An 18,433-nucleotide genomic window follows, 5' to 3' on the forward strand; every position below is an offset into this window, starting at 1 on the left:
CGACGTCCCCCGCCCCTGACCGCCCCCTGCTCCCTGTCCCCTGACTGCCCCCGACGTCCCCCGCCCCTGACCGCCCCCTGCTCCCTGTCCCCTGACTGCCCCCGACGTCCCCCGCCCCTGACCGCCCCCTGCTCCCTGTCCCCCCTACCCAGCCCTCCCACCACCGTGCACACTGCCACCGCCACCCCCTTACCAGGCCACTCAGAGCGGCAGGATCTTGCGGCCCTGCTGCCCGCGCAGCGGCAAAGCACAGGGAACGGCAGGGGAGGGGCCAGGGGCAAGCCTCCCGGGCCAGGAGCTCAGGAGCCGCGTAGGACGGTCCCGTGGGCCGGATGTGGTCCGCGGGCCGCAGTTTGCCTGCCTCTGGTTTAGATGGACGTAGCTATGTTGCTCAAGGATGTTAAAAAAAAAAATCACATCCCTGAGCACCAAAGCTATGCCAACCTAACCCCGCAGTGCAGAAACAGGAAGGCTGGTGGAACAATGCTTCCGTCACCCTATCTACCGCCACTCAGGGAGGTGGATTACCTGCAACGATGGACCTAAACCTTCCGCCGTTGCTGTAGGAAGCATCTACACTCTCGCACTATGGTAGCACAGCGACAGCTCTTTAGCTGTGCCGCTGTAGCTCCTGGAGCACCGACAAGGCCAGAGTCTCACTCAAGAGTTTAACCACAGCCTTCGTCCCCTTTAACGAAGACATTAATTATTTAAGCTCCACAAGTCCCTGTCTGAGGTTAGCATATCAGCCCTTTAAACTGTGGCGCACAAAAATTAAGTGGTTAACCCCAAGGTCACTGGTGCGGAGGAACAGAACCCAGGAGTCCAGATTACCTGCTATAATCACTAGAGAACTTTTAATTCTCAGACTGGGGTTACAGATGAGAAATTTTTTTTAAAGTATGAAAAATGCTCTATCAGAAAATAGCTGAACACAGACCTGCTATTTTGAAAATAAGCACTTAATATAGCCGGTGGTCTTGATGAAGGTCTGCGTGCAGTACTTTACAAAAACATGGCTTGATGCTCTAGAGAGCGAAGCACCCTCAGCTCCCATTTGATTTAATTGGGAGACGAGAGCGCTCAGCACCTTGAAGGACTGGGCTGCAACACTGAAATCTTGGAGCCAGTACTTCCAAATTCTGTTCCTGGCTTTGCTACTGAACTGCTGAACACGCTCCCTGGCTCAGTTTATTGGAAGGACTTGCATCCCATCAGTGTACTCAGTATTAAGGTGGGAAGAATATTGACTGTACCACAGAGGGGTTTTCTGAGACTTACATTAAAGTGCTTTGAGATCTATGGAGGTGTAAATTGAACAAATCTAAGCTTTGACATTCTCTGTGGGGCACATCAGATGTTCATCATGTAATTTAAACGTAATATGGTGCCTGAGAAACCCAGTTCATTTACTCTAGGTTAGCAGTGATATTGGTGGGAGTTTAGTGAAAAGCAGCTCATTGCCTCTTTGCTTTGCAGATCAATATACAACTACTGGAATATTTGCCTGCCAAATTTAAAGTGCAATTATTTGTATATACCATTATATAAGAACTTCTTATCCTAGTGGGCATGTAATTTTGGAACATATCCCATATGCGGTAAGGACAAATGTATAAAGTAGGAGACTATAAAGTTTGCATAGACTGGAATAGTGTGAGGAATGATGCCATTGCTGTAATAAGTATTGATGATAAATTTAAAAGAAATAACTGAGTTCATAGAAAATTATTTTCTCTAATAAGGGATCCACATTACTGAGTGCCTAGAGGATGGTTTAAGGACTGGCAGGATTAATTTTTGCCTTCTACTGGTGTCTGTAAAAGTTTTCATATAAATTCACTTAAGCCTGATCATCGAACAGGTAAGTCTGTACCACTGTGGTGTTGCTGAGTGATACTTGGCAAGCTTTCAATTTGCCCCCTGGTGGAATCTGAAATCGAAAAGGTCTTTAAAAAACAGAGTCAACCAACGGAAGCCAGTCTTGACATGATCTACACAAATATTTCCATTTCTCACACCTCACCTCATACATCACTATCAGCTCATCATAATTAATTGCCATATTGCATAACAAAAGCACATAGTTTAATGAGACGCTACCTGCGTAAGCTTGCTTTGGGATGAAAGCTGGCAAATAGAAATGCTGTGATTGGTGATAATAATACTTGTTCTTCAACTGACCTTCCAAGGATCTCCAAACATTAGTTAAGGTAAATTATTAGTTAACTAATCAATTGACTAGTAAAAGGTATTCCCTCGCCCCCTTTTACATTTGGGGAAAATGAGGCATGGAGCAGTCAAGTGACTTCCCTAAGATCATACCATTAATTAATGGCAGAGTCAGAACAAGATCTCAAGAGTTCTGACTTCTGATCCCCTTGCTGTAAATTCTCAGACAACATGCTTCCTCTGAGGTTCCTGTTCTAAAAATAACAGGCAAAATCAACCCCGCAAAAACTCCATTGGGACAGAGTCTGCTCTCAGTGACACAGGTTTAAATCCAGAATATCTTCCCTACCCTAATGAAGTTACTCAGGGGTTGAATTTGGCTGGTTATTTTTCCTCCACCAGGAAAAAGGTATGTTTGTTTTATGTTCTCTAATCCAGTTCCCACTACCCCACCCTTGTAATACATTGTTGCACATGTATGAACTAGGGCATCTTTATTGTGTGCTGTCTTCAAATCTCAGCAGAAAAGCAAAATCCTTACAATTCTCCCTAAACTATAGGTACACATGTAATTCCATAAATTAAACCTATTGATCTGAAGAATGTTCAATTCACTTGCTCCACACAAATATCAAGTTTACTCAGGATATTAATTGATCCTCATTTTCATCTGTAAAGATTATGAACAGGCATAAAAGAAAGAAAACCTTCAGACTGCTATTCATGATGTACTTTCCTAATCATGCTGCATTCTCTGATGTGGAGGCTTATTTTAGTTTGTATTTCGCTGATTCAGTTGCACATGTCTTCTTGTAAAAGGAGTTATCAATAGAAAATCAATGACATAATTTATGAAGTAGAGGGAAAAGTAGAACCTCTTTCTCCACATAAACATATTTTTAAATGGCTTAATAGGATGGTATACTGATAGCTTAATGCTTAAAGAATTCAGAACACATGTATTCCAGCAAATATTGTATCTCTGATCTTTAGCAAATGTTATAAGGAAAATTTTTAAAAATTAGGTAAATAGATTAGAAATTTAAGCAAGAAATGTTTGAAAGATTTCCCCATGAAATTTGCATTTTAATGGACCTATTTTATTTCCAGCACACAGTAATATTTTTTAAGTTATGTGACAAATTATAAAATAAGGAAGTACTGAAATATGCATTATAATTTAACTATACAGGTATATAGGGACATTTTAAAATGTACGTTTACTAAATAGGAGCAGTTATGTTCCATTGAGAAATGGTATCCTGAGCAATATGTAAAAACATAAAAAATAAGATAATTACGGAAACATTTTACAGAAACAAAGTTGCTACAAAGCAATTAGAAAACCGTAATGAAGGCACCACCGTCGTTATGGAGTTACCAACAACAATTACGTCTCCCGCCCGCCCCCACTCCCTCCCCCCCACACACACCTTGCTAAAATGTATTAAGGACTGGAAAAAATAGAGAGTCACTGAATTTTATCAATTGAAAGTAAATGAATAAGCAAAATTTTAAGAAAATCAAAACTAAATATCACAAAGTATGCGTTGTTCATTTATTTTCACAATTATAGTTTTGTTGTAATTATTTATGATAATATAGTAACTTCCATTCATGGCCCTGATTCAGCAAAACTATCAACATGTGATTAACTTCAAGCACATGACTAATCCTATCCCTATTCAGCACTGCACTGAAGCACTTAATTTAACTGAATCAGGCCCTCTGCTAGCAAATGTCCTATAGTATGTTTTGTAAAAATAACATTTGTTTTGGTAATATGAGACTTCATGGCACCATTCTGCTATGAAATGTTTAAGAAGTAGGAAGCATTGGTTGTTGCTGTCAATAAGTAGTACTGATCAGAAAATTGACCATTAGTGATATCTATTGTGCGTAAGATATCTGTATAGCTGTGTGTATGTGTATATATATATATTTATTTTAAGTAAATGAAAATTCATGTCTTCCCAAAACTTCAAAAGTTATTACTTATGCTGCACAACATGACCACAGATAATTTCATCACAGCCACGTAAATAGAACCCAGAGATTCTTATTCCGAAAGCAGTCCTCTACCAACTAAGCTAAAGGAGACCCTCCAGCACTTGTTAGCAGTGGAGGGCTTAGGACCCATAGTTAAAGCAATTCTGATTCCATCCTGTAGCTGGCAGCAATGCACATACATATTTGCCAAATACAGTATCTTTGGACACACGTATATAAACTTCTGGTTGAAAAATAATGGTGAAAGCCAGACAATGAACTCCCAACTTCAAATAAAAAGGCTCATTTTATGTTTACCTGTTCTCTATCCACTGCTATATTCAGATTTTAAAACTAAGGATTTGTTTTTATCTACAGGTGTTATAAAGCACAAAATAAAAACCTCTAGTTATGTGATGATCTTTAAATTTTATTCATTTTAAATGGGGTTATATACAAGTTCAAGTAATCAGGTCTCAGAACTCTGTGCTCGTATAGACCATGTAGCTAACTCTGAACATTAATGGATATAGCCCGAAGTTACAAATGAAAAACAGGTGGTACCAACACCAATTACAAGTGTCCAATTCTTTAAAAGTTTGTGTGCACATATTGTTCAAACAGGGGAATTATTGAAAATCTAATAACTTTCTCTACATGCACACAAATTTGGATACATTTAAGAACAAAGATAAAATACTGCTACTTATTTAATATAAAGATTTTATTAGTATCAGAGCTGCAGAGCTAACATGGTAACCTATGAGAAAGCTGCAGTCTTCTGTGCCCTATGCATAATCAACAAAAGAAGCTGCTAAATTTTTATTTAAGAGGCAGATAGAGCACATTTTGATTTTCAGATTTCAGATTGCATTTGCATGTGAAAAAGAGGGCATAATTTGCTGGTGATGATGCATGAAAAGGAAAGAACTCATACTGGTTTTCAGATCTCAAGTTGCGTTTGTGAGGCTAGCAGTTGGTAAGGAGCAAATCTGCTCTGGCAATCACAGAGAAGGGATAAATATGGAAAACCTCCAATGTTCAAGTCAGCATTCAGAGTCTAAGTAAGGGCCACACCTCAGCTGGTGTAAATAGGCATATGGCACCATTGAAATCAATAGACCCACCCCGATTTACACCAGCAAAGGATTTGGACCAAAGTCTGTAATGTGTGGCCTTCCTTGTACGCATCACCAAAGGTCTAAAAGAATACAATGGGGAGCAGCAAATATCCCTCCACTCACACTACTCTGATATTTCCAGAAGCAATCTGCATTTGGATAACATTAATGTATAGCTGCTAATGCCCAACCTGCTCCTTTTCTGCCAAACCTTTGTATTTGATTCCACCGTTTGTCCCCAAGAAATGCCTTGAAAAAGCTGAAACTGTTTGATTTTAGGGTGACCTTTCCAAGGTTCCCTACCTTGTCTATGTTAAATTCACAGCATAGCCACAGGAATGTTACATTAGAACATAAAATACTCTTTCTGGAAGGTTACAATGTGACACTACTTTATTTCTTAGAACCCATAACCCTAACATGCACAAACAAAAACCGAGAGAAAAAACAAGTCTGTTCTGTAATGAAGTGATGCACAACTCACCACAACTTGCTCTTGGCTGGCTCTTTGCAGACTGGCTGCTGAAAACCCAGATCACACACTTCCCTACAGAACCCCCCTAGCCTGCAATCAGGACCAAAAAAGCCATTACACATAATATAATAGTTTGTAATTTTAACACAGTTTTCAATAAATCACAGGCTACCTGAGTGCTGTCGGAGGGGGTGAGGGGAGCTATAAACTTGGTTCTTCTATTTACTTTGCTCTGACTGAGTGTATGATGCTTGAAAATGCAGAGGTCCAGTTTTGCACAGCTCCAGATGAAAATTAAATGGGCTTTTACATCCTGTAAATGCTGTGGTGGCTTCTCCCTGATTAGGCTTTCCTGCACTCCTTGCAAAAAAAAATTTTATTGCATTTGACTGCAGGAGAGAAATCACTGTGCCTTGCAATGCTTTCGCTTGCTGCTTTATGCATGTAGAGTAGCACAAAACCTTCATAAGAGTCATCAGAATGCAACGTGAGAACGAGACAGAGATCAGGAGAGTTCTTTCTACTGTTTGCAATGAACGAACAACAAAGATTGTGATGAAACGGCCTTGAAGCTCCATTCCCTGGCAAATGTCATTCTTGCAATTTTGAATTGAAGTAAAGGTAAAAAATGTGCTCTCTTTCCCCTCAGCCTCATCTCATGAATGCTAGCTTTAAACACGAGGAGCTGTGACACATGGGCAGGACTTGATTTACTGTAACCTGCACACCTCCTGGGCATGGTGCTCCATCCCATCTAGTGGTACTGAGACCAATTAATGAGTCTGCTACAGTCTTAGTGAAGGGCCATAGTAGAAGCTCATGCATTCAGCTCCAGAAGTCCCAGGTTCGATCCCGCCTGGGGTCAGTTGGTATTACATACTTGACACAATACCACAAATACAGTAACTCCTCACTTAATGTAGTTTCACAGTTACATCGCTGCTCAATTAGGGAACGTGTTCATTTAAAGTTGTGCAATGCTCCCTTATAATGTTGTTTGGCTGCCTGCTCTGTACACTGCATGTAAGATTTTGTGGAAGAGCAGCGACTTTACAAGGGACCATTGCACAAGTTCCTCTTTTCTGCCTCCTCCCCACACTTCCCCCTTAGAACTTTCTGGGAGGGAGGGGGAGGAGCGGGGAAGCGCTGCATCTCCACTCTTCCCCCTCCCTCCCAGAAAGTCCTAAGTGCGAAGCACTGGGAGGGAGGGGGAGCAGCGGGGAAGCGCCACATCTCCACTCTTCCCCCTCCCCCCCCCCCCCCCCCCCAGAAAGCCCTTAGCACCGCCAAACAGCTGTTTGGCAGCGCTTAGGACTTTCTGGGGGTGGGGAAGGAGCGGGGATGCGGCATGCTGCAGAGACGAGGTGGAGCGGGGACGGGAAGAGGTGGGCCTGGAGCATCCCCCAGCAAAGTCGGCGCCTGTTCTTCTCTGAGTAAGCTGCCACCGCTGCTGCAAAGGTGCTTCCTAGCGTCCTTGCCTGCAGCGGGCTGTGCCTGTTGGGGTAAGCCGGGGCACTTCCCCAACCACAGTACAGTACTGTACAGTATATAATGCCTTTTGTCTGCCCCCAAAAAATTTCCTTGGAACCTAACCCCCAGCATTTACATTAAATCTTATGGGAAAACTGGATTTGTTTAAAATCGTTTCACTTAAAGTTGCATTTTTCAGGAACATAACTACAACGTTAAGTGAGGAGTTACTATATGCAAGTGAGGAAGCATTCCATCCATTAAACAAATTAAGGAAATTGCTAAGAGAATAATGCTCCTGCCTGCTACACCAGATCTATATCTATTGCAGGTCTGAAACCAAATTCACCAGAACTAAATTGCCTACAGGAACCTGTGTCCTTGCAGATGTAACAGACAAAAGTACTTTGTCAACAATCTACTGGGGCCTGAATACCTCTTACTTTAAAGAGAAATAAGATACCTGGACACACAAGGATTTTGACAGGGAGAGGGAAAAAAAGGTTATATATAGTAGCCCAATAGGTCAGTCTCAAGTTCCATCTACCAGAGTCAAACATACCTAATTCCCAACACAGTTACTTCCTGGTCTGAGCCAGAAACAGCACCAAAATGCTGGAGGGTGTTCCTGCACTGAAGCACTTACAAATCCTATGGGGGTCTTCAGATTCATTCATTTTAGTCATCAGTACAGAACTATGTTGGCCTGATGCTCCCACCCCAAGCCAAAACACATCTCGAGGAATATATTCCTCAGGATACTATGACAGGGTCGGGCCAGATGGCTATAGGAGAATGATAGAAGGCAGATATATTAGCCCCAGGCTAAGTAGGTCCCTTTTCCCTGGGTAAGGCAACAGGGAAGGTTCCAGAACAATCAGGAACTTTCTGGAAACAATTAAAGCAGACAGGCTGATTACAACACCTGCAGCCAATCAAGAAGCTGCTAGAATCAATTAAGGCAGGCTAACCAGGGCACCTGGGTTTAAAAAGGAGCTCACTTCAGTTTGTGGTGCGCATGCGAGGAGCTGGGAGCAAGAGGTACAAGAAGCTGAGAGTGAGAAGGCGTACTACTGGAAGACTGAGAAGTATAAATATTATTAGACATCAGGAGGAAGGTCCTGTGGTGAGAATAAAAAAAGTGTGGGGAGGGGGCCAAGGGGAAGTAGCCCAGGGAGTTGTAGCTGTCACGCAGCTGTCACAGGAGCCACTGTAGACAGCTGCAATCCACAGGGCCCCCCATCCCCCCAACTCCCTACTTGATACCGGAGGAGTTGAACTGGACTGTGGGTTCCACCAGAGGGGAAGGTCTCTGGCCTTTTCCCTGATCCACTAGGTGGATCAGCAGACACTGCGGGGATCGTTCTTCTTCCTTTCCCCATGCTGGCCAGTGATGAGGCTAACTGAGTGAATGGAAGATTTGAGCCACGAAAGTGGCCAAACTGAGAGCTGCCGTGAACCTCTGAGGCAAGAAAAACTGCCAATAAGCGCAGGACCCACCAAAGCAGAGGAGGAACTTTGTCACAATACTCAAAGTGTGTTTTCTTTACTAAGACTCATGCTTATGTCTGCCTAAAACCCCACAGCAAGGAAACAGAAGTGCCTTTCTCTCCTTAACTGAACTTAAACATCTCAACCAGCTCTTAGGAATACTAGCGTTCTATGGTGGGACTGTTTAAGTGCCGTCCCATTGTATGTCTTAGATTCTGTGGAAGCAAGTTCCAGAGATTTAAAAGGCCCTGACTCCAGCACACATGACAGGGGTCACAGGTTCTGGGTTCCTAAGGAGTGCAGATGTCAAGGCACACTGAGGTCCCATAAGTTGTGAATGTCAGAGGTATTCCAGAGCCATCCTACTAAGGGCTTGAACCTGTCAAGATATAGCTTACGCTTAGTTAAATGAATGCCTATCAACAGATTGCATTAACAATTGCATGATAATTAAACCGGTTGAAATTTCAGTAGTTTCCTATTTCCTACAATATTTTTCATTGGAGAAAATCCAGAGGAAAGCAATAAAAATGATTAAAGGTCTAGAAAACATGACATATGAGGAAAGATTGAGAAAAAATGGATTTGTTTAGTCTGGAGAAGAGAATACTGAGGGGGGACATAAGTCTTCAAATATGTAAAAGGTTGTTATAAAGAAGAGGGTGCTATATTGTTCTACTTAACCACTGAGGACAGGACAAGAAGTAATGGGCTTAAATTGCAGCAAAATAGATTTAGGTTAGACACTAAGAAAAACTTCCTAATTGTCAGGGTAGTTGAGCACTGGAACAAATTGCCTTGGGAGGTTGTGGAATCTCCATCACTGGAGGTTTTTAAGAACAGAGCAGACAAACACCTGTCAGGGATGGTCGAGATAATACTTAGTTCTGCCTCAGTGCAGGGAACTGGACTAGATGACCTATTGAGGTCCCTTCCAGTCCTACATTTCTATGATTCTATGTTAGAGCATAGTTAGCTCATGGGGGAATGCTACTTCAGCACAGATGCTTTTAAATGGAGGCTCCAAATGTCTCTGAATGGTGATGTACTCTTTTTTCCAGATAAATTTTAAGATTATAATGATGAGATATTACATTTACCTGCTAAGCACATAGAGAAGGGTAGACAAATGAAATGCCAAATCATTTTGTTAAGAGTCTGGGCACAGACATTACTGGAGCTTATTTTTATTAAACTTAATTTTAGATATGTCTTACAGAATGTTCTCTGAAATAGGAAAGCATCAGTTTGTCTGTGATGTTAGTGAAGGCTCCGATCAAATGTGTCTAGAAAGATTAGGACACAAAAGATATATATTCCACATTCCATGTCATTAGGTTAGTGACAGATATTTTTGATTTTTAAGCAAAACTTTGTTGAAAACATTGCGGGGTTTCAACCAACTACAGGGCCAGTTGAAATTTTTCAACAATCAAAAATTGCTGATGGAATACTGAAGAAACAAAAACCAAAAATTAAACATTGTTTTTTAAATGCCCAGGAAAATTTATATTTAATTTTTTTAAAACCAGCTCATCATAATGTTTTGAAATCAACTGCCAAGGAATCTGGCTTCCAATTCTATCTATCTCTGACAGATCCAACCCTGATTTTATTTTCTGACTCTCAATCAGACAATGAATACCTTGTAACAGGGGGGCTTGCCCCTTCAGGAATAGAATCCTGGGTCCAGCAAATCCTTATTACTAACGAGGCACAGCTCAACAGAGATCAGAGGCTGCTTTAGAAGCGAGTAGGTTCCAGCAGCCTGGGAGTTGGGACTGAGACTACAGATGGGAAAGACTTGGGAGGAGCCCTGATCAGAGGGTAAGTACACAGACTTGAGGAGACTTTCTTTTGTAAGAAAAAAAGAGAGCAAAACACCACAGGAATAAGACAAGATTTTAGTCGGGTAGAGCTGAGAGCAGCCTGTCAAGGCAGGGAAGAATTTCAGAGAGTACAACTGGGAGAGAAGAGTTTTGTGTCACTAAATTAGACCCTGGGAGAAGGAGCGTTATTGGAACAAAACCCTTGTGGTGTTTATTTAAGGAGCCCCTTGAAGGGGCAAATGGAGGCGAGGGGGTGCTTGAGAGCAGCAACGCATTCACTCACTGGTGTATCTATCTTGGGACATCTGCATTGACGTTGCAGCTACAGCAAAAACATCTTCTGCAACATGCTTCACCTTCACCAGGATGCCAGTTTGAAGAAAAAAGCTTCCCTGAACCTCTTAAACTCTCGGTGCTTTCTTCCATCTTCCACTCAGAGAAAATGCCTGGAGCCCAAGAGCTGCAGCAAAGTCCACAGGAATAAAAGCATATGAGGCCAAATGGTGGCAAAGAGCCCATTATTCAGAGACTATCAGTAAAGGCAGCTACAGAAATGAACTGTGTTGGTGACTCAGAATCGGGGGAGAACTGAGGCTAATGGCTGTGACTCAAACCCTGAACCCGTTACTTGGAATGATTACAATAATTAGTGCCCCTGATATGTCATTGGATATTTCTTAGAAAATGACTGTGGATGATGATCCACTTCTCCTGCTCATTCCAGTCCCCAAAAGCCATGTGGGTTAGCTAGCAAATACAAGCTCGAACAGCTGCATATTGGAAAAGACACAAGTCTATCTGTGCCATGCCTTACCCATGTCCTGCAAGGACCACATGGCAGCTGGTGAGTGGAGCAGAGTGTTCCATTAAAGAGGAAATACTCAGAATAATTAAAAAACAAGTTATGTGCTTTTTTTCTCCTTCCTTACCTTTGGATTTTTTCCCTTCACTTTAACCTATTCTGTTGGCTTTAACAGTGTCGTTATGCTAACAACAGATGTTCAAAGTACAGCAGGAGTACTTCACCTTCCCACAACTTGTCACAGTTCTGGGCAGACACAACACTTGTGGGCATTGTTTTTCTTAAATCTGGTCTTCATTCCCATGTCAAAATACCATTGGACCAGAATTTATTAGGATTCAAAAAGGTATTAGATATTTATCTAGATAATTAGAACTCCACATAGTTATATTAGACAGGATTAAAAAAAACAATATAAATTAGGGATATAAACCCATTGGTTAAGGGCACTCACTAACAGGGGTGAGAAAGAAATATAACCGAAGGGCAGATGGTTTCATAAGTGAGCTGTAGCTCACGAAAGCTTATGCTCAAATAAATTGGTTAGTCTCTAAGGTGCCACAAGTACTCCTTTTCTTTTTGTCCATTGTATGGTTTCTTGAACCTTTCTCTGAAGCATCTGCTGCTGGCCACTTTCAGAGACAGGATACTGGTCTACATGGTTCACTGGTCTGATCCAGTCTGTCAATTCCTACTTTTCCAGTAAATTTAGGAGGGTGTTATGTTCTATTAAATCAGAGTGTTCATGTATCACAGCATCACTGTATAAAGCAGAGGTGCACAAATTTGGCACCACAATGCGCTACAGTGGCCATCCACCAGGAGCCCAAGAATTACATCTTATTTGCATTTAAATGTGCCTTACGTTTAATATAAAATAAAACTCTCATCATCCTGTTTTCCTGTACTCTTATCTTCCTTCACAGACGAGTAGATATTGCTGCTTGAGTTCATCAGCAATCAACCCTGCAAACAATTAGCTTTTTCCTTCAGCACCAACTACATGCTAGAACATACAACGAGAGAGTAACACTGGCCTGCATTTCAGGGCATTGTGGGTCACGTAGAGCCTCTGGGTAGCACTTTGAGCACTTCTGGTCTAATGGAAGTCAAGCCTAAGGCTCCATGAGCTGACAGAAGTAGTAGGCTCTTATCATAGAATCATAGAATATAAGGGTTGGAAGGGACCCCAGAAGGTCATCTAGTCCAACCCCCTGCTCGAAGCAGGACCAAATCCCAGTTAAATCATCCCAGCCAGGGCTTTGTCAAGCCTGACCTTAAAAACCTCTAAGGAAGGAGATTCTACCACCCCCCTAGGTAACGCATTCCAGTGTTTCACCACCCTCTTAGTGAAAAAGTTTTTCCTAATATCCAATCTAAACCTCCCCCACTGCAACTTGAGACCATTACTCCTCGTTCTGTCATCTGTTACCATTGAGAACAGTCTAGAGCCATCCTCTTTGGAACCCCCTTTCAGGTAGTTGAAAGCAGCTATCAAATCCCCCCTCATTCTTCTCTTCTGCAGACTAAACAATCCCAGCTCCCTCAGCCTCTCCTCATAACTCATGTGTTCCAGACCCCTAATCATTTTTGTTGCCCTTCGCTGGACTCTCTCCAATTTATCCACATCCTTCTTGAAGTGTGGGGCCCAAAACTGGACACAGTACTCCAGATGAGGCCTCACCAATGTCGAATAGAGGGGAACGATCACGTCCCACGATCTGCTCGCTATGCCCCTACTTATACATCCCAAAATGCCATTGGCCTTCTTGGCAACAAGGGCACACTGCTGACTCATATCCAGCTTCTCGTCCACTGTCACCCCTAGGTCCTTTTCCGCAGAACTGCTGCCTAGCCATTCGGTCCCTAGTCTGTAGCTGTGCATTGGGTTCTTCCGTCCTAAGTGCAGGACCCTGCACTTATCCTTATTGAACCGCATCAGATTTCTTTTGGCCCAATCCTCCAATTTGTCTAGGTCCTTCTGTATCCTATCCCTCCCCTCCAGCGTATCTACCACTCCTCCCAGTTTAGTATCATCCGCAAATTTGCTGAGAGTGCAATCCACACCATCCTCCAGATCATTTATGAAGATATTGAACAAACATCCTCCATGTAGATGTAATTTACACTTCATAATAGCATGCTTTATTGACATGACCAGCAGCTTTTGCTCAGTAGGTGACTGGGGTCAGAAGAATCAGTGTCGCAAAAGATCAGGATTGAAGTTTCACAACCAGATCTATCTTGAGGATGTTTGCATGGCATCAAAGCCAGTTTTATACCTGACGTGATCCAATATTATTATCACCCTCCTTTCAGAAAGGGATCCAGACTGAAACCCTGAATCCAAACTCTTAAAACCGAGGACAGTTCAGCTCTGGAGCTGAGCTACTTTTATTCAGGAGAAAGCCATGCACTCCTTTTTTATCTTTTTCTTAAAATAACAAAAGAAAGAACAAGTGCCACTGAGTAGCACAAATTGCTACCTATGAATAGTTTGAGTCTGTGGGCATTATAATTGCCAAGTAGTCTCCAGTAGAGACGAGTATGTTTTTACAGTGATATTTAAAATTAATACATGCTTTATAATACTTATCAGCCAGGGCTTTTTTAAACAGTTTTCCTTACTAATGTCGCAATTTTAAATCCATTTAGGCTGATTTCCTTCGACTTGAATCTATTTTAATCAGAGACCAGGATACTTGACTGAACTGGTTTTATAAAACTCTTCATAAAAATCAGCAATAAAAGAGCATTAGGAAAATAGAGAACAAATCTTGGAACAAGATGGGAGGGGGGAAATGAAAATTTCCAAATCCTCTAGCAAAGTCATAACCACTCCCCAATCAGACAAAACACCCACCTAAAATGCCAGGATACTCAATCCCTGAAGAAGCAAGTGCAAAAATATACTATGGAATGCTTCACAGAGACAAACACAAAATTACTGTACCCAAAAATGCCCCAGGTCAACCCTCTCCCAAAATATTAGCCAAGTCGCACAATCATTTTTGTAACAAACCCAAAAACTCAATGGGAGGGAAATACAAAATAACACACGCCAGATGTGACTGTTGTTTCTGCAGAAGAATCAACTGGGGTTGTGATAAGCTAAAAATGTTAATGAATTCAACCTCTCCTGCCCAACATCTCAAAGAACATTAATTCCCAAACTCAACTCACAAATTAACTGTGCTAGAGGTAAGAATTCTGGATGGGGAAGTTTGTGTAAGGAGCTCATATTCAGGTGTTAGAGAAGGCTCCTCACCAAGGTTTTTCAGTGGAGTAGGATTTGTAAATCAGGTAGCTAGAGGTGCAAACCCTTTGATGTGTATCTCCAGTTCATTTTGCTGATGCACGTGTAAATTGTGCCTGCACAAAGGAGATTTCGGCTTCAATCCCTTTGAAAAAATCACCTAAATATTTCTGTTTTCATTGTTCAGGGGGACTTGGAAACCATTGGTGGCTGCCTGAAACTTATCCAGCATGCAGATAAGTAAAGGACTTCAGCTTGTCATGACATTAAGTCCTTAACCCTTTCCCAGCATGCTGTGTGTATTTAACCATATCTCCTTTTCGCATGATTATCAGTGGTCTGCAGATTCCACGTAATATCTCTGTCACTAACCTAATGACATGGAATGTGGATATATATCTTTTGTGTCTTAATCTTTCTAGACACATTTGATAGGAGCCTTCACTAACATCACAGACAAACTGATGCTTTCCCATTTCAGAGAACATTCTGTAAGACATATCTAAAATTAAGTTTAATAAAAATAAGCTCCAGTAATGTCTGTGCCCAGACTCTTAACAAAATGATTTGGCATTTCATTTGTCTACCCTTCTCTATGTGCTTAGCAGGTAAATGTAATATCTCATCATTATAATCTTAAAATGTATCTGGAAAAAAGAGTACATCGCCATTCAGAGACATTTGGAGCCTCCATTTAAAAGCATCTGTGCTGAAGTAGCATTCCCCCATGAGCTAACTGTGCTCTAATATAGAATCATAGAAATGTAGGACTGGAAGGGACCTCAATAGGTCATCTAGTCCAGTTCCCTGCACTGAGGCAGAACTAAGTATTATCTCGACCATCCCTGACAGGTGTTTGTCTGCTCTGTTCTTAAAAACCTCCAGTGATGGAGATTCCACAACCTCCCAAGGCAATTTGTTCCAGTGCTCAACTACCCTGACAATTAGGAAGTTTTTCTTAGTGTCTAACCTAAATCTATTTTGCTGCAATTTAAGCCCATTACTTCTTGTCCTGTCCTCAGTGGTTAAGTAGAACAATATAGCACCCTCTTCTTTATAACAACCTTTTACATATTTGAAGACTTATGTCCCCCCTCAGTACTCTCTTCTCCAGACTAAACAAACCCATTTTTTTCTCAGTCTTTCCTCATATGTCATGTTTTCTAGATCTTTAATCATTTTTATTGCTCTCCTCTGGATTTTCTCCAACTTGTCCACACCAAAAAAGTGTGGTGCCCAGAACTGGACACAGTACTCCAGTTGAGGCCTTATCAGTCCTGAGTAGAGTGGAAGAATTACTTCTCGTGCCTTGCTTACAACACTCCTGCTAATACATCCCATCCTGACTACAGAGCCTAAACCTGAAAAGAAAATAAATAATATTTGGATCAACCTAACCTGCAAAGATCACTCTTTTGACCCATATGTTAGGCATTTCCTCATATCTCCCTTCTGCTACAACTGTGTGGTTGAACAACTAGCCTGGAGTTGGTGAGGAAGGCAATTGACAGCTGCGTGAGAATCCGAGATGCCAAGCCAAATGGCAGTATTACAAGTTAAGTGTCTGGTGACCGTCTTAATAGGAACATAAGGACATAGGACTGGAAGGGACCTTCTGGGTCATCAAGTCCAATCCCCTGCTGTCACAGGCAACCCCATCAGATTATTTATTTGTATTATTGTAGCACCTAGCAAGGAGTCCCTATCATGGACCAGGACACCATTTTACTAGACTCTGTGCAAATACAGAACAAAGAGACAGTAATCCCATTCATAAACTTAATGTGGGGTACCTCGGGTTCAATTCTTGGGACTAAATTCTCATTCCTTGGGCTAGCATGCTTGGGGAGTGCAGCAAAGGCAGAATACTCATCTATCCATTTGGTGATGGGAGAGAAGGGCCTCTGGGTGGATTAAAGCACAGTGCAGGCTGGCACTGAAGGGATGCCCATCAGACTGACTCAGCTAGAAGACTAGTGAGGCATAGTGCAGGGGGCAAATAGTTTATTCTGGGAACTCTAGCAGGACTAAGGAGCTGGCAGAAAAAGAAAGTAGAGGCTCTTTGCCCAATTCTAAAGAGCAACAGACATCTGTGAAAAACTGTGTCTGATACCACAGTGGGCGATGCTCTGCTGCCTGGAGTGGATCTGGGCCTCTCCTATCATTACCACCCACAATTTTACAAAAGCAACATATTAAGTTTTGTCCTGGTAAACTGTCTCTTGGGTTTAATCCCAACCAATTAAATTGTTCACTATTGAACGAGATTGTCTAGTGACTGAGTTAAGTGGGAAGGGAGAAAGCATCAACTGAGATCATGGATCATTCTACAAATACACTAGAAGCAAGAGGAAGACCAAGGACAGGGTAGGCCCATTACTAAATTGGGGGGGGGGGGAATAACAACAGAAAAGCAGAAATGGAAATGGCAGAGATGCTTAATGACATCTTTGTTTCGGTTTTCACCAAGAAGGCGATTGGACGTCTAACATAGTGAATGCCAGTGAAAATGAAGTAGGTTCAGAAGAGGCTAAAACACGAAAAGAGCAAGTTAAAAATTAGGTGGACAAATGAGATGTCTTCAAGTCACCAGGGCCTGATGAAATACATCCTAGAATACTCAAGGAGCTGACTGAGGAGATATCTGAGCCATTAGCAATTATCTTTGAAAAGTCATGGAAGACCGGAGAGATTCCAGAAGACAGGGAAAAAGCAAATATACTGCTCATCTCGAAAAAGGGAAATAAGGACAACCCAGGGAACTACAGACCAGTCAGCTTAACTTCTGAACCCGGAAAGATAATGGAGCAAATAATTAAGCAATCAATTCGCAAACAGCTAGAAGATAATTAGGTGACAAGTAACAGTCAGCATGGATTTGTCAAAAACAAATCATGTCAAACCAACCTGATAGCTTTCTTTGACAGGGTAACAAACCTTGTGGATGGGGGGAAGTGGTAGACATGGTATATCTTGACTTTAGTAAAGCTTTTGATACTGTCTCGCATGGACTTCTCATAAACAAACTAGGGAATGCAACCTAGATGGAGCTACTATAAGGTGGGTGCAAAACTGGTTGGAAAACCATTCCCAGAGAGTAGTTATCAGTGGCTCACAGTCATGCTGGAAGGGCATAACGAGTGGGGTCCCACAGGGATCAGTTCTGGGTCTGGTTCTGTTCAATATCTTCATCAATGATTTAGATAATGGCATACAGAGTAGACTTATAAAGTGTGCAGATGATGCCAAGCTGAGAGGGGTTGCAAGTGCTTTGGAGGACTGGATTAAAATTCAAAATGATCTGGACAAACTGGAGAAATGGTCTAAAGTAAACAGGATGAAATTCAATAAGGACAAATGCAAAGAACTCCATTTAGGAAGGAACAATCTGTTGCACACATGCAAAATGAGAAATGACTGTCTAGAAAGGAGTACTGTGAAAAGGGACCTGGGGATCATAGTGGACCACAAGCTAAATATGAGTCAACAGTGTAACACTGTTGCAAAAAAAGCAAAGATCCTTCTGGGATGTATTAGCAGGAGCGTTGTAAGCAAGACACAAGAAGTAATTCTTCCACTCTATATCATGTTGATTAGGCCTCAACTGGAGTATTGTGTCCAGTTCTGTGCTCCACATTTCAGGAAGGATGTGGACAAACTGGAGAAAGTCCAGAGAAGAGCAACAAAAATGATTAAAGGTCTAGAAAACATGACCTATGAGGGAAGATTGAAAAAATTGGGTTTGTTTAGTCTGGAAAAGACAAGACTGAGAGGGAACATGATAAGTTTTCAAGTATGTAAAAGGTTGTTACAAGGAGGAGGGGAAAA

General features: G+C 41.9%; 1 protein-coding gene across 1 annotated transcript in view; it reads right to left on the reverse strand.

Annotated features, from left to right (window-relative positions):
- GALNT17 (polypeptide N-acetylgalactosaminyltransferase 17) overlaps positions 1 to 18,433 on the reverse strand; it is a 293,798-nt gene that overhangs the window by 203,953 nt on the left and 71,412 nt on the right. The gene's annotated exons all lie outside the window — the stretch shown is intronic.

The sequence above is a fragment of the Caretta caretta genome, chromosome 17 (genome assembly GCF_965140235.1).
Source record: "Caretta caretta isolate rCarCar2 chromosome 17, rCarCar1.hap1, whole genome shotgun sequence".
NCBI lineage: Eukaryota > Metazoa > Chordata > Testudines > Cheloniidae > Caretta > Caretta caretta.